Source organism: Alexandromys fortis, unplaced genomic scaffold (assembly GCF_014885135.2).
Source record: "Alexandromys fortis isolate MF-2015 unplaced genomic scaffold, M_Fortis_MF-2015_v1.1 scaffold_27, whole genome shotgun sequence".
Taxonomy (NCBI): domain Eukaryota; kingdom Metazoa; phylum Chordata; class Mammalia; order Rodentia; family Cricetidae; genus Alexandromys; species Alexandromys fortis.
This window is the reverse complement of record NW_026067952.1, coordinates 10,675,771-10,694,295: the sequence shown is the minus strand read 5'-3', so window position 1 is coordinate 10,694,295 and position 18,525 is coordinate 10,675,771. Positions and strand designations below refer to the sequence as shown.

At 50.9% G+C, this 18,525-nt stretch overlaps 1 protein-coding gene across 7 annotated transcripts in view; it reads left to right on the top strand.

The window, feature by feature from the left end:
• The window catches only part of Epb41l1 (erythrocyte membrane protein band 4.1 like 1), a 120,643-nt gene that overhangs the window by 52,561 nt on the left and 49,557 nt on the right, over positions 1–18,525 (top strand). For 3 of the 7 annotated variants that reach the window (XM_050151151.1, XM_050151152.1, XM_050151147.1), the window contains exon 1: positions 2,861–3,086. The exons of 3 other annotated variants lie outside the window; for them this stretch is intronic. The gene's annotated coding sequence lies outside the window, so the exon portion shown is untranslated. Of the gene's footprint in view, positions 1–2,847; positions 3,087–18,525 lie in introns of those variants that run through there. One more of the 7 variants, XM_050151153.1, reaches the window with a different exon arrangement.

Here is an 18,525-nt window from a genome sequence, read left to right as displayed (position 1 = left end):
AGACTTTCTCCTCCTCCTTAGGCAGAGCAGGGAGTAAGTTCAAGTGCCCTGCCCTCCCTCTGCAAGCCTCTGCTGAACTCCCATCACGACAGTAACAGATGTGTAGCAGGGAGTTCCTCTTAACTTACAAGTGATTAAACTGTGGCTCAGAGAGGTCAAACAGCCCGTGCAAGTTCAACAGAAGTGGGAGACGGAGCCAGCCAGGTCTGGAAGCCGACTAGTTCACATCTAAGGACACGGCGCCATAGGCTTTCTCACCAGGATCCCTGATGTTTCTCTATGGAGGCTTTCATGAGACATGGTGGTGTTGAATCAGTCCCATGCCTCAGTTTCCCTGCCTGGGGAGTGGAAGCAGAAAAGTAACAGGATGGTGATTTCAACGATGCCTGTAGAACCATGCATTCTTTTGTGTCCCCACACGGTCTCTTATTTGTGGTTTCTCTGGAGAAATTATGTGGGGGAAGTGGAAGGACCCTGGTCCAGAGAGCCCACATTATTTGTAGAGTGACCTTGACCAAAAATCACTTCCTACTCTAGGCCTTGGCTACTTATTTATAAATTGCAGGAGGGGAATGACACTGTGTCAAATGATGCTGTGAAATCAAGTACTTTGCAAACTGGAAAGCTAATAGTAGGAATAGAAAATAATCACAGAAAATGATGATAAAAACAATAGAAATAGAAGCAAGCATCATTCTAGAAGCAGCCCAGTTTCAGCATGTTGCCACTGAGCGGAAGTGAATTGGGCCCTTTGGGTATGAATCCAAAATGAAGTCTGGGAACATCCTGCTTTGGTCCTGAAGTAGCCTGGGTTTTCCTGGGAAAGCAAGAGGCTCCATGTGGCTGATGAGGCTGGGAACCAGGCTCAGCCCCAGGGGAGGGCCGGGGGTGGTAGCAATGCCTGGGGAAGGGAGAGGGGGTGTCTGGGAAAGAGTTACTGTGAGGAATGGGAGGGCCTTGGCTTTACAGCCTTGGGAGCCTGTGGTTGAGAAAGCAGAAGAGGAAAGGTTACCGTGGAAGCAAAATGCCGAGAGGCAGGCAGCGGAGGGAGGCTCTCTCCACAAATGTGCCCACGGAGCAGCGAGTTCCTCTGCTGTCACTCCTGAGCTTGGCAGATTGGTCCAGTAATGAATTCAAATAAACACTGAACTCAAATAGTGTATACTTTTAAGGGTGAGTGGTTTACCCAAAGGCCCTCCTCCTAAGGACCTGTGTGAGGCTTCCACAGGGTGAGGGAGGCCAGGGGATAAGGTCTATCAGGGAGCACTTCCCACTTGGCTTGAGTGGATCTGTTTTCCACCTCTTGTCTGGGGCTGGGTGTGCTAGTGTTATTCTGCACGAACAGAACATCACTCCTGAGTCTGGTGGACAGCAGGCAGCAGCAAGGTCCTGGGAGCTATCTCTGGAGGCACCAGATAAAGGGAAGGCCTGGTTGGTGGTAGAACAAAGGGACTGAGTTGCGGCTGCCTTGGATTCCCTAAGGAATTCTGGGAGAGGGCATGGCCTACAGATTTGGGGTTAGGATTTATGTTACCTGGAAGAGAGAGGTTGGGGAGGAGGAGGTAGGTGTGGGACAAGCTGAGCAGAGGTGGTACACACACACACACACACACACACAAGATAACACTGCCAACTGCAGTGTGTGGAGAGGGTAGATGACAGAGGGCTCAGACCACATCTGGGTGGCTTCACAGTTTCGGGATGTCCAGTACTATATGGCACAGAGCAGTGGCCTGCACATAGTAGGTGTGCAAGATCGTTAGAAGGATGAAAGAAGGGATGCACACATAGTAGGTATGCAAGATGGTTAGAAGGATGAAAGGAGGACTGAGCATGCCTGGTAATGTTTAGGGGTGAGGGTCACATGGGTTACCGTTGTAGATCCATGGAAGCAGTCTTTGGTGACCGTATATGAGTTGTTTGAGTTGCTGCCAACTCTCCCAGGCCTTCCCCACAAAACTGAGACCCAGAGACAGGTTTAGTTCAAATCTAATCCATTCTTTCATGGTTTGCAAAGGAAAGCCTTGAGCACAGCAGCAACTGGCCAAGAGTACTTGCTGAACTGGTAGCAGAACTAGATTGGAACCCAGGCCCTCTATTTTCCCACAGTGCTCTGTGACTGCCAAAGGCTTGAATAAGAGGGAGGTGTCCTGGTGGCACTGGCTTTTTGAGTTCTAACAGCGCCGCGGGAGGGGAGGAGCAGGGTTTAGCTTGGCTTTGAGCCATGACCTCTGTGGCCCCTTCTTAGAACCTGGCTGCATACACCACGGTGTGCCCTTATATATAGTAAACATCTTTATGCAGGTCCAACCCCTACAGGATTCCTTCCCTGTTACACTAATGTCATGGTCACAGAGGCACGTACTGGGGCACACACACACCCAGGAGACACTCAAGCCGGGATGATTCCCGGAAGGCAGTTGCCATGCGGATTCCCTAGTGGGAGAGGAACGCTACATCCCAGGCGGGTTGTGCCGCGCACTGGGCTGCAGGGGAGTGAAGGGGATCCGACTCCGTGGGATGGGAGGCCCGCAGAGGCTGAGTCACCTCTTCTGAGTCAGGGATCCTCCTCCTTCTTCTCCCCTCCCCCTCCCCCTCTCCCTGAGCCCCCACTAGGGCTTGGCCCAACGAGTCCGCGAGCGAGCGAGTGAGGAGACCGGCTGTCCAGGGCCCGGGTGGAGACTGCCACCTCGGCCCGCAGTGGACCGCGGGTGGCTGGGACAGGAGAAAGGGCGGGGGAGGCAAGGCAGGCTGTCGAGGAGGCGGAGGCAGGGGTTGGGCGCCGCTAGCGAGGAGGCAGGCTCGCGGCCGCCCCTGGGCTGGGCACGGAGGCCGCGGCGGGGGCGGGCCGCGCGGCGGGCGCCAGGCCCGGGGCTGTGGGCACGGTGCCCAGCCCCCGGCGCACGCCGACCGCCGCGGCCGCCGCCGCTGCTGCAGTCGGCATCCATCAGCAGGCGGGGGTGTCGGGGAACAGGCTGCTCCGCAGAGCCCGCCCGCGCCGCCCCGCCCCGCGGCCTGCGGGCCCGGAGGAGCCGAGGGGATCGGCCCTCGCCCAGCCGGCCCGAGATGGGGACCCCCAGGCCCAGGTAGGCACGTGGGGACCGGTGATCAGGTGGCATGGGGGGCCCGGGTGTGCTACATCTAGGCCCAGCCTCCAGCCCTCAGGGAGGAGAGGGGGCGAGATTACTAGCTGAGTCTGAAGGCTGTTGGCCCCCTTGGCCAATGTGAGGAGATCTTTACTGGTCCTCTCACCTTCGCAGCCTCCTCAGTGCCAGGAGTCGGCTGGCACCTTGGTGTAGAATTAGCCCTTGCGGGACGATGGGCTCAGGAAGCTGGCCCACTCTGTTCTGGAACCCACCCCAGCTGCCTTCTTTGGGTCTCTGGTCTTCTCTAGCTTTCCGATGCTGCAGGACAGTATCTTGGCTAGAGGCTGGCTGCTTGGGGGATCCCTGGTATCATCCTCATCCTCTGTTTACAGACCCTTTCCCACTTGTGTGGGCTCCCCATCCCTCCTCCTTTCCCTCCCTGAGCTGGGTGTATGAGCCTTAGCCCCAGCACCTCTGAGGATTCAGATTAGCATTGCCCTGCCGGTAGTTTGCACTCCTGATCAGAGGTAGATGCCTGTGTGTGTCACACTTGGAGAGGTTGAGTCCCCAAGAGGCTGGGGTCTTGGGGACAGGTGTTTATTGGGTGCTGAAGCCACTGACTGGCTGCATGGGCCAGAGAGTCCACAGGGTCTTGAAAGCAAGCGTCCCAAAAGCATTCGGAGTCTTTCTCTCTAGGCCAGCCATGGTTCTCACGTCTTGCTTCCCCTAGAGCTCTGCGGTGCATTGGTTCCTACGTGTTCCTACCATCACTCTGGGGTGTCGTGTCACCTCCCCTGCACCCCAAGGTGGGAGTGTGAAAGGGCTGCCTTGAGGATCTCTCTGGAGCTGGGCAGGGTCCAGCCGCTCCATCAGGCTGGCCTCTGTGAGCCTTAGCAGTTGGATGGTGGCCCTCGAGGTTCCTGTTCCAGGCTGGGGTATGTAGAATAGAGGTGCTATGTCCTTGCTCCCCATCCATGACTCCAGATGGAGCTTGTGACAGGCAACATCCAACAACGGCTTCTACCCAGTCCTGGTGGTCCAGAGAGGCGCTGCCTGTCATGGAGCTAGCTTCTATTGGCCAGCCTGGGGTCCCACTAGCCAAGAAACTGGTGTATAAAACTTATGGCTCACCGAACACAATCCCTAAGATTTGGGGAACACCTGAAAGCAGTCCTGGAGGAGGCCACTGGGGAGGGCTTTGCTCCTGTTAATACATTCCCCAGGCCTGTGGCAGTGCCCTGGGCCCAGCTCCGTGAGCTTCTTGAAGGGGTCCTTCAAAAGAGCCCCATGGAAACAAGGCTGGGCCCTGCAGTTCTCACCGAGTTACTGGAGAAAGGACGCAAATGACTTGTCCAAGGTCACACAGCTACTCATTGAGAGAGCTAGCACTAATGTGTTCGTGCCTTAAGCTTTTTGATTAAGGCTTCTTCCTTGCCCACAGGCCTGCTCCCTGGCTGCTGGGGTTGTTATTCCATAACACTCTGCCAGGGGCTGTACATTAAAGGCTGGAGGCCATGGCCCCGTTTTAGGAGAGCCCTCACATTGCCTCCCAGCTCTTCCTGCTCCCATGAGCTGAGCAATAGAGGCCAGGTCATAAAGGGCCTTGAGTACTCTTGGAGTATACAAAACAGAGGATGCTGGGGGTCCAGAGGTATTCTGGGCCTGAGCCGCCAGGGACAGTCAAAAGGTCTCTTGACTGGACAAACTGCAGTGGGAAGGGCCTCTGTCGGCTCCAGCCTCACACTTCTGTGGGCCACTGTCTAGACTTCTCTGCACTCTTTATTAAAGGGAGGTGACCATTTCAGCCTGGAGCACTACTGGGGACTGTACAATCAGAGAGATGGTATTTACTGGGCACCTAATGTGTGCTGTGCCCCAATAAGTGCTATGTGTCCTCTCCCAGAAACCCTACGAGATAATATTAGACACTTTGACAGATGCATGGAGGCTCAGAGAGGTTACCTGCCAGAGGCCACACAGCTGGAAAGTATGGGGCTGTAGGAGTCTGCGTTTACCATGACTGTGTTCCTGGGACAGTGTCTGAGAGCACCTGGTTAGTGTCTAGTTGAACTCCGTGATTTGCTGGCAGCCCGGGCTGATCCAGGTAGGGAAGCCCTTGCGCTGAGTCTGTCAGAGAGGCAAGGGTAGTTCTGTGGCTCCAAGGCCTCCAGGAGTAGGGTCAAAGAGGTGTGAATGGGAGGGGTTAGCATCGGCCTTCTGCTTGCTAGCTGGCCCTGTCACTTGCCCCCTACTACATTTGGTAGAGCTCCAGCGGCCAGAAGCCACACAGGAAATGTCGAAGCACCGGCCGGGACTGTATCCCCGTCAGCAGGGACCTATGCCTGGCTGGGGGTGGCAGCAAGCTGGCCCTGCTTTCCTTGTAGGAAGGAGACTTTTGGATAAGAATAGCAGCAGCTAACATTTATTGAGCTCTTACTACATGCCAGGAACTATTTTCATTTCTTACGTGTACAACTCCTACATTCCTCACAAAACCCTGTGAGGTAGCAGTTTTTCTTCTTCCCACTTTGGAGATCACTTTATAGGTTTACTGAAGGCCGCTGGGGGGGTGGGAGAGGCAGGGTGGGTCAGAGCCGCTTCCCAGAGTTTGTGTAGACAGCCAGCCTGTATCGTCTAGAGGTCGTTTTCGGTTTTTTTTTTCACTTGGAAGCAGTCATCCAACCAGATGCATGCCATTCCTCAAAAGTCTCAGGTCTAAGCTGGGCGTGGGCTCATGTCTGTCATAGCAGCACTTGGGTGGCTGAGGCAGGAGGATTGCCATAAGCTTGAGGCCAGCTTGAGATGCAGAATGAGCTCTAAGCCAGCCAGCATTAAGTCACATAGTGAGATTCTGTCAACCAAAAAATGAACAAAAGGAAAGGGCCCGCGAGATGCCTTAGTGAATATAAGTGCTTGCCACACAAACTTGGCAATCTGGGTTCCATCTACAGTGGATGGGAAAACTGACCCCTGAAAGTTTGTCCTGTGACTGCTGTGTGCTTGCATGCGCGCGCGCCCCTCTCCCGCTCTATAAGTCATGGATGACAGAGCCATCCTGGCCCCAGAGGTAAGAGTACACTAGAGTTTCTGCCCGTTTTGATGCTCAGGGAAGGCTTCGAGAAGGGCTGGGCCCTTAAGCTGGCCACTAAGAGTTCGAACATTGTAGGGGTGTGGAGGGAAATGGATGCCTTGAAAGAAGAGCAGGTGACACCGGGTGCAGGAAACAGAGTCCAGGGAGGGCCCAAGGAGCTGAAAGGTGACTCAGAAAGTTGGCTTGTGCTGTGTCTCCGAGCAAGCTCTGGAATTCACTCTGCTGGGTACCAGCTCTGTGGCCTTGGGAATGTCACTGGGAAGCAGGTTTGGGCTTCATTTTCTTCATTTGTAAAGTGTGGCTGTGGGACCGTCGTGGTGGTAATTACGGAAAGGCTCGCCGTGGTGCTAGCACACAGCAGCAACTCTATAAGGATTTTCCTCTATCCCTTCTGTCTTAAATGTCAGGCTGAGGTATTTGGGCTGGACGTGAGCCTGGAGGTTCTGGGGACCTTTGGAAGGATTTGGCCTGCAGAGGAGTGTGGTAGGATGGTGTTAGGGGAAGGTTGCTTTGGCAGGTGTGTGGCCCACAAAGAAGGGGCAGACTGTGACCTTGCCAAGAAGCCTCCTCTTGGAGTCTTAGCCTGGGAAGGGAAGAAGGTCGAAGCTGCATGAAGATGCCCCTCCGTGGGATGGCATGTGGCTTGCCAGGTTGAGGGAGGAACAGTATGGTGGTGCAGTGTGGGGGTGGGGAGAGCCATGGGGAATTCAGCTCGAGGCTTGGTGAGACAGGGAAGGGCTGGTCTCCTGTCAATCATTCGGTGGGCTAGGCAGCATCTTATTTGAGCATCTGGCTTTTTTCTTTTGAATGAATTCCTTTGGATGAATCCCCATCAGAACTCGTCTGTAATAGCAGCAAATTGGGACTAAATGTCCAACAATAGGAAGATGATTGAGAGCGTTTTGGAACATACAGTGGATAAAATAATATGCAGTGGTGAACAGCCGCTGATCCCCCCCTCCTCTCAGAGCACGGAGCTGGCTGCTGCACAGCCCCTTGCACCCTTGATGCCTCTCCTGCTTATGACTGCCGGGTGCCAGAGGGGCCGTGGCTTCCTTCCTTCTGTGATTGAAAAGGTGAAGACTTGCCTCCGTCCGCCTTGAGGGCGGGATTCGTGTTTCACTCCTTACTGTGTCATTGGCACGTTGCTCTGTGATCAGAAATGATTGACTGGTGGAAAAGGGAAGAGGGGAAGTGATTTGTTCAAGGTTATGTACTTTTTAAACTTTATTTTCAGTTTGTAAGAAAGACTTATTTTTATTTTATATGCTTGGGTGTTTTGTCTGCGTGTGTGTCTGTGTACTGCATGCATGCCTGGTGCCTGCCGAAGCCAGGAGAGAGCATCAGATGCTCTGGAACTGGGGTTACAGTTGGTTGTGTGCTGCCTTGTGGAGGCTGGGAATTGAACTCTGGTCCTCTGGAAGCAAGTAACCAGTGCTTCTAACAACTAGGGCATTTTTGAAGCTTTATTTATTGTGTGCACGTGCACTTCATGTGAAGGTCAGAGGATAAACTTTGAGAACTGGTTCTCTCCACCATGTGGGTTCTGGAAGTTGAGTTCAGGTGCTCAGGCCTGGAGGTGAGCGCCTTCACCCTCTGAGCCATCTCAAGGCTTCTGTCATGCAAGTTGTAAGATCCAATAGTTGCCACATCCTTACTACCTCTGTTTACCACATTCTCCTCATTTCCTACCCAGTATATATGCTCCTTGACTGACGTGGAGCTGCATCCCTATAAACCCGTTGTAACTAGAAAAAAGAAACCCTACGTTGAGAATTCATTGAATACAATGAGCCTTCCTGTTGAGCAGCACAGTATAACATAGAGCGGGCTGTTCACCCTCATCATTAAAGCTGACTTGGAGCTGGGACTCCCTGTTGTTTCACCCAGCGTTCCCAGAAGGCTTTGCTAGCTCAGGGAAAGATAGAAATCCAAAGTATGGTTTTACTAAATGCGTATTGCTTTCACTTCTTTGTAAAGCCAAGAAACCATCCGTTGAGGACCATCTATAGTAGCGAGGGGAAAAGAATGGAAAGATATCGTGTAAGGACTTGGGACTCTCGCAGAACAGGGCTGAAGTCTTATTTCTATTTTTACCAGCTGCAAGAGTTTGGGGAATCAGCTAATCTCTTGAAGGTGCAGTCCCTCCACCCCCTTTAATGTGGGTAGCCCTCATCCTGCTCCTGAGACTGTTAGAGTCCATGAGTTAAGGCATAGAAAGTCTTAGGAATTAGCTCGTCCATAATAAAGGACCACGATGAAGAGGTCACAACGTGAAGGTGTTTATGATGCTATTGATGTTAAACAGGAGAAGTCCACAAAACCCACCAGCATCCAGATTATATCCAGATTGTGGATTATTACAGACACAGACTGGAGGAAGTCAAGTAGAAATGGAGTCACACGAGTACAATGAGAAACAAATAAGATTGATTCAAACAAATCTTTCTTTAGTTTATACTGTTTTTTTCTCTGCTTTTTTTTTTTTAAAGCTCTCTCTCTCTTATGAGATTTGTGTGAGGCAGACACACAAATGTCACAGTAGTGGAGATCAGAGGACAGTTTACAGGAGGCGGGTCTCAACCCCCACCTTGTTTTGAGGCAGGGTCTCTTTTCCTTCCTCTTGGTTTGTGAACTTCCAGGAGGTTGTCTTGTCTCTGCTTCCCACCTCACAGAAGTATTGGGATTACAGGTTCAAATACCATGTCTGGCTTTTTACGTGGGTTCTAGAGACCCAAACTCAGGTCCTTAGGCTCTCATGATAAGCGCTCTCGCTCTCTGAGCCGGCTCTCCACCACCTTAGAGGGCGGCTGTGCTGTGTTAAGTTTAACAAAATTAATGATTCAACCTCATTTTACCTTCTATCTCTACATGGGTTCCAGGGGTGGAGCTTAGAAGTCAGGCTCGCAAATGCTTTTTCCAGTCAAGCTGGCCTCCTGGCCTCTTAGTTTAATTATGGAGATGCAGTGAGATGGCTCAGCTATGGAAAGGTGTTTGTCCCCTAGCCCGATGAGTTCGATTCCCAGGACCCTCTTGATGGAAGTTAGTGAAAACCAGTTCCAAAAACTACCTGACTTCCACATGTGTGCCATGACATGCACACTCACCCCCCCACACACGCAAATAAATAAGCACAATGTTTAAAAGACTATCTAAAAACTTGGAGTAATTCAAAAGCTTGTTCTCATCTTCCCCGCCATAATCCTACTCTGTAGAAGTAGCCAGATGCAACACAAATCCTCCAAGAGGATTTTCTGTATGGGGGGGGGGTATAAGGTCCCCAGCAGGATTACTGCTTTGTGATTAGCGTTTTAATTTAACCATTTATTTCTCCTGTCTGTGGACATGGCAGTCACAGTGACATGTGATACCTTGTGGTGACTTTAATGCATCAGTCCCAGCTGACCTGCCCCGCCTCCCGTTGACGGACTTCCAAGCTGTTTTCTAGTTTTACCCTGTTCTCAACAAGCGAGCTCTGTTGGTGTTTAAACAGTCTCTAGGAATCAAGGGAAGAGAGAAAAGGTAGAAACTGCGAGGCCACGGGTTTCTCTTGAGGATCTGCCGCTTTTTCCTCTTCCTGCTTCCCCCGAGGACCCGTCCCTGTCATCCTCAAAGTGGGGCGATGCCCCAGGGAGACCCCACCTTTTTCTTATCTAGTATGCTCCTCACTTGCAACAGTCTCAACTCCTCTTAGGATGCTGCAAGCTGCCTTCTTGGATCTCTCTTCCACTTGTGCCTCCAGTGTCCTGGAACAGCTTTTGCCTTCTCTGGACCCGTGTTTGTCCATCTGTTTGTAGGGATGCCTTTCTGACCATTGCCACCATTGCAACCAGCTTGTATCTGCTGTGTGTCGAATACTGTGCCAAGGTGAGCTTGGGGCTGTGTGGACTTCAGGATGTTTTGTTCTCACAACGCATCAAATGCCTTTGATGTATCAGGGTGCCCTTTCCATTTTACCTGCTCACACTGTTTTTCAGAGAAGCTAAATAATGTGTCCGAGGTCACTGGACCTATGGGATTGCAACCCCAGTTCTGGCTCCGTTTTTGAGTCTGTGCCTCCTCAACCAATCACCTCTATTGGTGAGATCCAAGCAAAATGATAATTCTGAAAGAATATTGTAATGGGGCACCAAGATAATCCTAGCTCCCAGGAGGCTGAGGCAGGATGATTTGAAGGTCAAGGAAAATCTCAGCTTCAGAGACCTTGACTCAAACAAATACATCAACAAAACTGTCTTTATGTGTAAAGAGCCCTGCATGTGTGTGGAGGGGGAGGATTGAAACTGCTGTTTCCATTTCTCTGTCCAGAGCAACAGCACTTTTGACTATGTGGTGTACAGCAAGTTAGAGGTCATGGGATATAGCAGGATTGAGGGAGAAGGAGCTCCGGGCTTTGAGCCAGCCGTCCTGGGTCCAGTCCTGGCTGTTCTCGAGCTGACTAACTGTGTGACCTTGGCCACCTGATCCAGCCTGGGGAGTAAACCGTCCACCCTGCAAGGCCCTTGCACAGCTCGGATAGGTGAGGCACAGGCCTGAGAGACTTTCAGACAGCCCCGACTAAGGAGGTCTTGGTTGCCTCCTGCAGTTTTCAGTGTGGTTCAAGGGGGAGATGGCTCTCCTCTTTGATGTCCGTACTCTGCAGATCAAGGCTGTCACGTGGTCCCCAGTCCACGCTGGCACATCAGTCTGGCTCCCTTGTAGCCTGTGAAACTTTGGGACAAAAAGCCGTGCTGGCAGGTGGTGACTTTGTTGTGTCTTTTGATTTTGTTTAATGCAGTTCTCGTGGGTACCGCAGGCCTTTGACAAATTGTTGTCTGCCCATGTCGCGTTTAGAACTGAGAACCCAGCCGTAAGGATGGCAGGAGGCTCCGGTCTTTTTAGACCATGTGGGCCTGGCTCAGACAGCACAGCCTGCACCCTTTCATCATTTTGTTCACATCCATCCAGTGTGACTGGAGGAAGCCCGTGCTCAGCCTGGGGGTGGGGGGACCCCTGTGGGATGGAGCCCTGCTGCCAGAGGGAGAGAAAACCTCCGACATGTGCACTTCGGATGTTTTCTCTTCCGACTTCACAAGCAGTACATGTCCACAGTGGGAAGAGGGAAGCGTACAGGCAAAAGTGAAAAATCCTGCAAGTGTTAACAGGTTGGCCTTTGAGCAGCGGTAAAGGTGTTGAATATCTCTGGGGCCTTAACTGTGGGGCTTGGCATTGCTAAGTGCTTCGTGAGTGTGATCTGAACCCAGCTCCACATTTACAAATGGGGAAATCAAGGCATTGAGGAGGGATTGTTAGAGACTTATTGAAGGTGTGAAGGTGTCCTTCTGTGTCACCTAAGCTGTGTAGACTGTGCTGCTCCCTCTACCCCCGCCCCCTCATGCACCAGCAACAGCCCAACCCCCCCCCCCCCATGCACCAGCATCAAGCAGAAATCCACTAGACGCTTAAGCTCAGGAGGTGCTGACCAGGAGGAGAGGAGAGTTGAGGAACCCCCAGTGTTGAGGAGGCACCCATACCGGCAAGGACAGTTTCTGGGTCCCCTGAGCTCCATGATGGCTGGAGCAGGGCAGGGGGCTGAAGATTCGTCACCACCCATCACAGTGGAGGAAAGCAGGGAAGGCAGCTTGCTCACTGTAGCTCCTGCCTTCCCACCAGAGCCCCAGAATCAGCAGGCATGGGAGCTTGAGGGTCAGGTCAGTGGGCTAGCCGCCTGTTTCATGCATACGTAGTATGGATTTGGAGGTTCAAATGGGACCCCGAACCCAGGAGGCCTTGTTGCCAGGGAGTGGGAGCGAAGTGTCTCCTTGGCCTCCTCAAAAGAAAGAAGACTGGATAACTGGTTGTTATCTCTTGGTATTTCGGCTGTCTCTTGTCTCTCTCCCCACCCCCTTTCTTCATCTTTCCCCCTTTCCCAGCTCTCTTCCAGCCTTCCTCACGTCTCTCATCTTTTCGTCCTCTCCCCTCTCCTCCCCTCCTTTCCACCGCTGCTTCTCTTGGATCAGATCCCCTAGGCAAAAGTGTTTGGATTTAGAGGAGACAGCCTCACCATCCGGTGGGTGACTGCTCCTGTTTTCCTAAGCACACAAAGATGCGCTTCTCCGACACACATGACTGCCCTCCCCTCTGTGTTTGGTGGTGCTCTAGCTTTCCGATGGCAGAGTCCTTTCAGACTCTGTAATCTTGGACTGCGGTGGTATTACTCTGACGTGGGAGGCACTCGTGGAAACGGAACGAGGAAGTGGCTTGCCTGGGGGCTCATCAGGTAGGAAATGACAGCCTTCAAATGAAAACCATTGGTCCAGATTCTGAATGTCACTCTTCCCAGGGGATGTGCTTCTCAGTCTTGAGAAGTCTGCCCTTTGCCAGCAGAAAATGAGCCTCCCCGCTGAGCCCCCCTGGCCCGAGGATGCTGAAGTCCTGTAGAATAGGAAGGCCTTTGAAATCCGGGATCTGGCCCGGCGTATGTCCTTGCACAAATCAGTGTCTTGGCAGCTGTGGGTTCTCATCAGTGCAGGAAGGAGGATAGTGGCAGGGGCTTGTATAAAACATCCCGTGTTTCAGGTCTGATAAACCAGAGGAGAGGCTGCCTGGCCAGGAGCTGTGAAGGCTCCTGAGGTGAACAGCCTGGGGAGTGTGGCACCATTACCAGCTGTGTGTGATCTTGGGCAAAGTCTCTTTTCTACTTCTCCATTTGGAAATGGAGATTATAAGAGTCCCTGTCACAGGCTATTGTAAGGATTAGCTATGCAAAGTCCATGATCAAAGCCTGGCACACAGCAAACTATGAATGTTAGCTTTGCACAATTTTAATCTTCCCTGTTGTTTTGCTTGGAGGCAGTCTAGTGTAGACCAGCCTTGAACTCCTTATCCTCCTGCCTCTACCTCCTGAGCCCACACAGGGCTCTGTTTGGTTTTCAGGTGGGGTCTTACAGTTGCTCAGGCTGGTCTTGAACTTGTTTTACCATATATCTCACTCAATGTTTATAGCTACATATCAAAAATTGCACTGAGGCCTGGCTATAATGTTGAATGAGACGGATCTTTATGGATTATATTGTAGAGGAGAAATAGAAATAAGTAAATGAATCAATAAGTGTAAATTCAGTTTATGATGATGTCTCAAAAAAAAACCCACTGGATAAAACAGACAAATGAAATATTTAAAATAACACAAGCACAAACAAGTTAGCATGCTGTAACTATTGAAAGTCAGGGAGAGAGGCAGACAAAGAGCGTACAGAAGGTGAAAGTTGTCTTGCCAAGAGAGGGGACAGAGTCCCTGTTCATGCACAAGGAAGACAAAGCCCTATGTAGGGACAGGCCTGCACCGTGGAAGCACAGACAGACAGACTGGAATGACAGACTTGCAGTAGAAGAGGCAGAGTCATCTGGTAGGGGTAGGAGCCAATGCTGTAAAGATGGTCACGGGTTACAGACAGGGGCGTACAGCTTGACAAGGAGGGTGTGTCTTTTATTTTGATGAGAAGTCATTAGAGTTGTTTTGATTTTATTTGTTGAACAAGGACTCACTGTGTTGCCCAAACTGGCCTTGAACTAAGATCCTCCTGTCTCAGCCTCCTGAGGGCTAGGATTACAGACTTGTGCTACCACATAGCTAACTGGAGGGGTTGTGTTTTGTTTTATTTTATTTTATTTTTTTTTTTGTTTTGTTTTTCAAGACAGGGTTTCTCTTGGCTGTCCTAGAACTTACTATGTCGACTAGGCTGGCCTCGAACTCACAGAGATCCATCTGCCTAGTTCTTCCAAGGGCTGGGATTAAAGGTATGTGTCATCACCACTACCATTGGAGGTTTTAATGAGGGTATCTAACTAGACTTCGGATTCCTGTGACTGCTCTTGGAGAATAAATTCTAGGAATGACGGCAGTGAGACCCTGTGTCAATCAGGTTTGGACCTGAACATTAGCTAGGGGAATTGAGAAAATGATCAAATCCGACTGATGACTAGTCTCATAGATGCTCACACATGCTAGCCCTGATTAGAAGGTTAACCAGATGCCAGCTGATTCATTTTAAAGAGGGCGTACAAGTGCCAGGCCAAGTGGATGCTGCCTCAGCAGAGGAGCCGGCTCGCTGTAGGCCATTCAGATGCGGAGTTTAGAGCCTGTGAGGGCTGAAGGCTGCTTAGTGGTCCTGCAACATTGCAGAGCTCCGGATGCTGGCATCCTGCTGAGCCAGCCCGGCCCAGGCCACACAGGGCCTCTCCAGACAGCAGTGGCGTGGATGCTGTTCGCATTCACGTTCTGGCTGACCTTTCTCTTTTCTAATCCTGTGCATTTGCAGCCCATGTGTTGGTGTCACCAGCGTGGCCCCGCTGGCTGGCCTTTGTCTTGGGCACCATTCTCCTTCTGCCTCTATTCTAGGCAGACATGTCTGTGCTCTAGCTCTGAGTGTTCACTGTTGTGCTATGAGGGGCCTGGGGATGATGGGAAGTCTTTGGCCAGAGCCTGGCCACACTGCTGCTCCATGGTGGGAATCCTGTCCTATACTAGTCCCTGACACTTCTGACTCTTGCAAGGTGTCCCACATGGTCCTAGTTCCTGCTCTTCTCCTGGTTAGCCAGTCCCTCCTGCCAGGCAGTCTGGAGCTCCCTTTGCAAGTTTCTTGAGGTGTCAGAGTATCCAGGACTGGGCCTTTGCCCACACGGTGTCTCTGCCCAAGTGCCCTCCCTGCTTCCACCTCTCTAAATGTTTCAATTCCACTTCTACCTCGACCCTAGAAGTCTTCTTTGAGTACCAAGACCACATTCTGAATCACCAGGTCCCTAGACTCTTATGCAAAGCTAAAAGATACCCTGATGGATCTAAATCCCTTGCAGGCATCTCCTGGGACAGCACCATCCTCTCAAAGCAGAGAGCTCCATGGGAACTGGCATGTGCTTCCCCCCAGGGGCCCTTACTGTGCCCAGTCTGGCCTGGCCACCCAGCAGCTCTCCCAGTCTGTGCTGTCCTGAGCAAGAACTATGTCCACGTGACAGACCGGCTGTGTCAGAAGCCACAGCCCAGTTCTTGGCTCTCTTTCTATGGCCTAGTGAGAAACAATGCTGTTATCCTCGGGCTTGTCAAAGAAACATTTTTATTACAATTTTTTAATGTTATTTTTATTTTAATTAATAAACTTTAAAAATAGGCTTAAACAAGATTTATTGATCTCCTTTGCATCTTGTTATCTGAAGCCATGTATGTCTGAAAAAATATTTTTAGCCTCTAGGTTTGTCTATTTATTTATTTGAGTCCAGATCTTGCTAAATACCCACTACATAATGCAGGCTGGCTTCAAACTCATAGCCGTCCTCCTGCCACAGCCTCCTGAGTGCTAGGATTGCAGGTGTGAGCTGTCACACCTAGCCAGCCTCAAGCTTTTAGGCAATCTTTTAAAGGTCTAGGCCAGGCCTGGCAGCTTTGTGGTTCACACCGTTCATCCCACCTCTCGCAAAGACAAAGACAGGTTGATCTCTGAATTTGAGGCGAGCCTGGTCCACATAGCAAGTTTTGGGCCAACCAGATGTAGAAGGAGGTGGGGACAGGCAGAGGAAAAAAAAGAAAAAAGAAAGGAAGGGAAACCCAGGCATGGCAAAAAGGAGGATAACAGTGTTATCAAGACTAGGGCACGGTGACAGGTCCTTAAAGTCCCAGCTGCTTGGGAGGATGAGGGAGGGAGATCCCTTGAGGCCAGGTGTTTGACAGGAGCCTGGTCTCAAGCAAGCCACAGTTAAATAGAAGGAAAATGTTAGTCTGTTCTGTCGCCCAGCGCCGACCACAGCTGACGCTTCGCTGAATGACTGTTCTAGATACTGTTGACTTTCCAAGTTGTTCTGCCTGACAAACCCATCACAAGTTGAAAGTAAATGCCTGTCTTATGTTCCCATTTTATTGGTAGCGTAATATAGACTATTAGGACTTCCCAGAGAGACGCACTGAGACCAGAACTGAGAGCAAGAAATCCTTAGTCTCAGAAGGGTTGTCAAGGTGTGAGGCATTTGTTCTTGAGTGTGCTTCGTTTTTGTTTGTTTTTGAGACAGGGTTTCTCTGTGTAACAGCCTTGTCTGTATTGGAACTCACAGACTGACCTTGAACTCCCAGAGGTGAGTTCTACCTCTGCCTCCCAAGTGCTGGGATTAAAGGTTTGTGCCACCACTGCCTGGCGAGTAGGTTTGTTTTAAGAAGTAGGAATTATCAGGACACTCGGGGCGAAAGTGAACCAGCCTGATGTGGCACAGATAAGGAGGTTGCTGAAGTATTTAGGAACAAAATAACAACCCTAAAAAACTGTACTGAAATTTAAAGTCCCTGGAAACGATGTGCTGAGTTTTCAAATATAAAATTCTCTGTATTTTAATAAGTTTATTTGTACAATATGCAGTCTAGGTAATTTTAATATGCAATCTTGAGACACATCCACCAAAGGAGAAATAATTGCCACTCGTAGATGAAGAAATGAGGGTGTCGTGATGATTGGAACAAGAATAAATAAATGGCTGGTGTCTGGAGAACGTGGTTCAGGAACAGAGTGTTTTCCTGGAAATCCCAGGGCTTTTGTTTGTTTGTTTGTTTGTTTGTTTTTGGTGACCTCTATCGAGTCCTTGTCTTCCACGGGCCCATTCTTATCTCCACGACAACACCACCTGTTACCACAATAGCCTCTGTTGAGTACTCTTCAGCTCTTGTTTCCAGTAGGTGTGACCCTTGACCCTGGGAGGAACCACACAGTGAGCACAGCAGAGCCCTGAAAGAGCCAAGAGGAAAAGTCAGTGCAGATGATGCTCCCAAAGGCGTGCAGGGAAAAGAGTGTTCCAAGGGGCGGAAAAAGCATGCAGATCTTTTGGTGGGGAGATGGCTGGGGAAGGGTTCCTGGAAGGGGGAGCAGTTCAGCCCGTGTTCAGGAAAGAACACAGCCCAGACAGAGGCTTGAGGAAGGGCTGGGCTACGCCACCCAGGTGATGGACCTCAGCGGGTATTTAAGAGCGATGCGCTTCCTTATTTCCCTGGAGCAGAAGTGTTATGTAAGGAGGTAGTTGAAGATTCACTGGGTGTGCTGAGACGAATGTGATGAGAAAGTCGGGATAAAGGAGTTTGAAATTTTAATGCAGGGAATGATGGGCTGTCAGTTCAGCTGGAAGGTGGGGAGGGGACCGGCGGCACAATTCCAGGCAAGTGAAAGTGTTTCTATTCCTGGCTGAGGCTTTGAGTACTGGCAGTTTTCTTTTTTCTTTTTTATGGGGGCTGGGGGTCCCCAGCATTTCTTTACCTAGCTGGTGCTCAGCCTAGGCCTAGGTCATTTCTCCTTTGAGGAGGTTCTGTTGGGCTTTTTGCTAGAGGTGGTTGTTTGCCCGGGAGATCTGGAGAGATAGGCAAACTGTGGGGAAGAGCGTAGGCTGGAAGCTAAGCCCACTGTTTGAGGAAGTGACTGTCACTCAAGTGTGACAGAAGAGACATAGTTTTCACAAGGTGTCCAGCCTCTCCTCTCTATGGCACTGGCTACCAGAGGCTGTGAAATTTGGGGTATTCACCTAAGATTGCTTTCCTAGCTATTTCCAGGAAGACTCAGGTAGGGGGAAAAGTTCCAAGCGTGGTTTGAAGCCCCGAAAAGAGGACACAGGCAGGAGAGGAGTGGTTGTACCCCTGGGGCTGCCTGGACACTAGGGTCACATGGACTCTGCCTGTCACAGCAGAAAATGTCTGCATAAGTCTTTGGCTTTTTTTTTTTTCAAGACAGGGTTTCTCCGTAGCTTTTTGGTTCCTGTCCTGGAACTAGCTCTTGTAGACCAGGCTGGCCTCGAACTCACAGAGATCCTCCTGCCTCTGCCTCCCGAGTGCTGGGATTAAAGGCTTGTGCCACCACCGCCCGGCTAAGTCTTTGGCTTTTTAGAAATACTTTAAAATATTTATTTTATTGTTTGTGTGTGTTTGCCGTGTGTGTGTGTGTGTGTGTGTGTGTGTGTGTGTGTGTGTGTGTGTGTGTGGTGTGAGTGCTGGAACTTGAACTCAGGTCCTTTGGAGGAACAGCAAGTGCTCTTGACCACTAAGCTCACTTTCCAGCCCCAGTTTTAGGATTTTTTAAAATGCAAAATTAGGGTATGAAGGGAATCTGTCATCCCATTGATCGCCAGGGCTGATTCGCCAGGGCTGATTCATTAGGCTGATGTGGCTGGTTAGGCGGGTGCCCCCTTCCTCCCTCACCGCTCCTTTGGCACCCCTCCCCTCCTGATGCTGTTAGTTGAAGAGTTGGACCTTCTCCTAGGTCCTCCAAACTAGCTCTCAAGGTCCATTTATGCAAAATTATTTAGAGTTCTTACCTATTGACCCCGCCTGACCTGAGGACTGGCTACCCT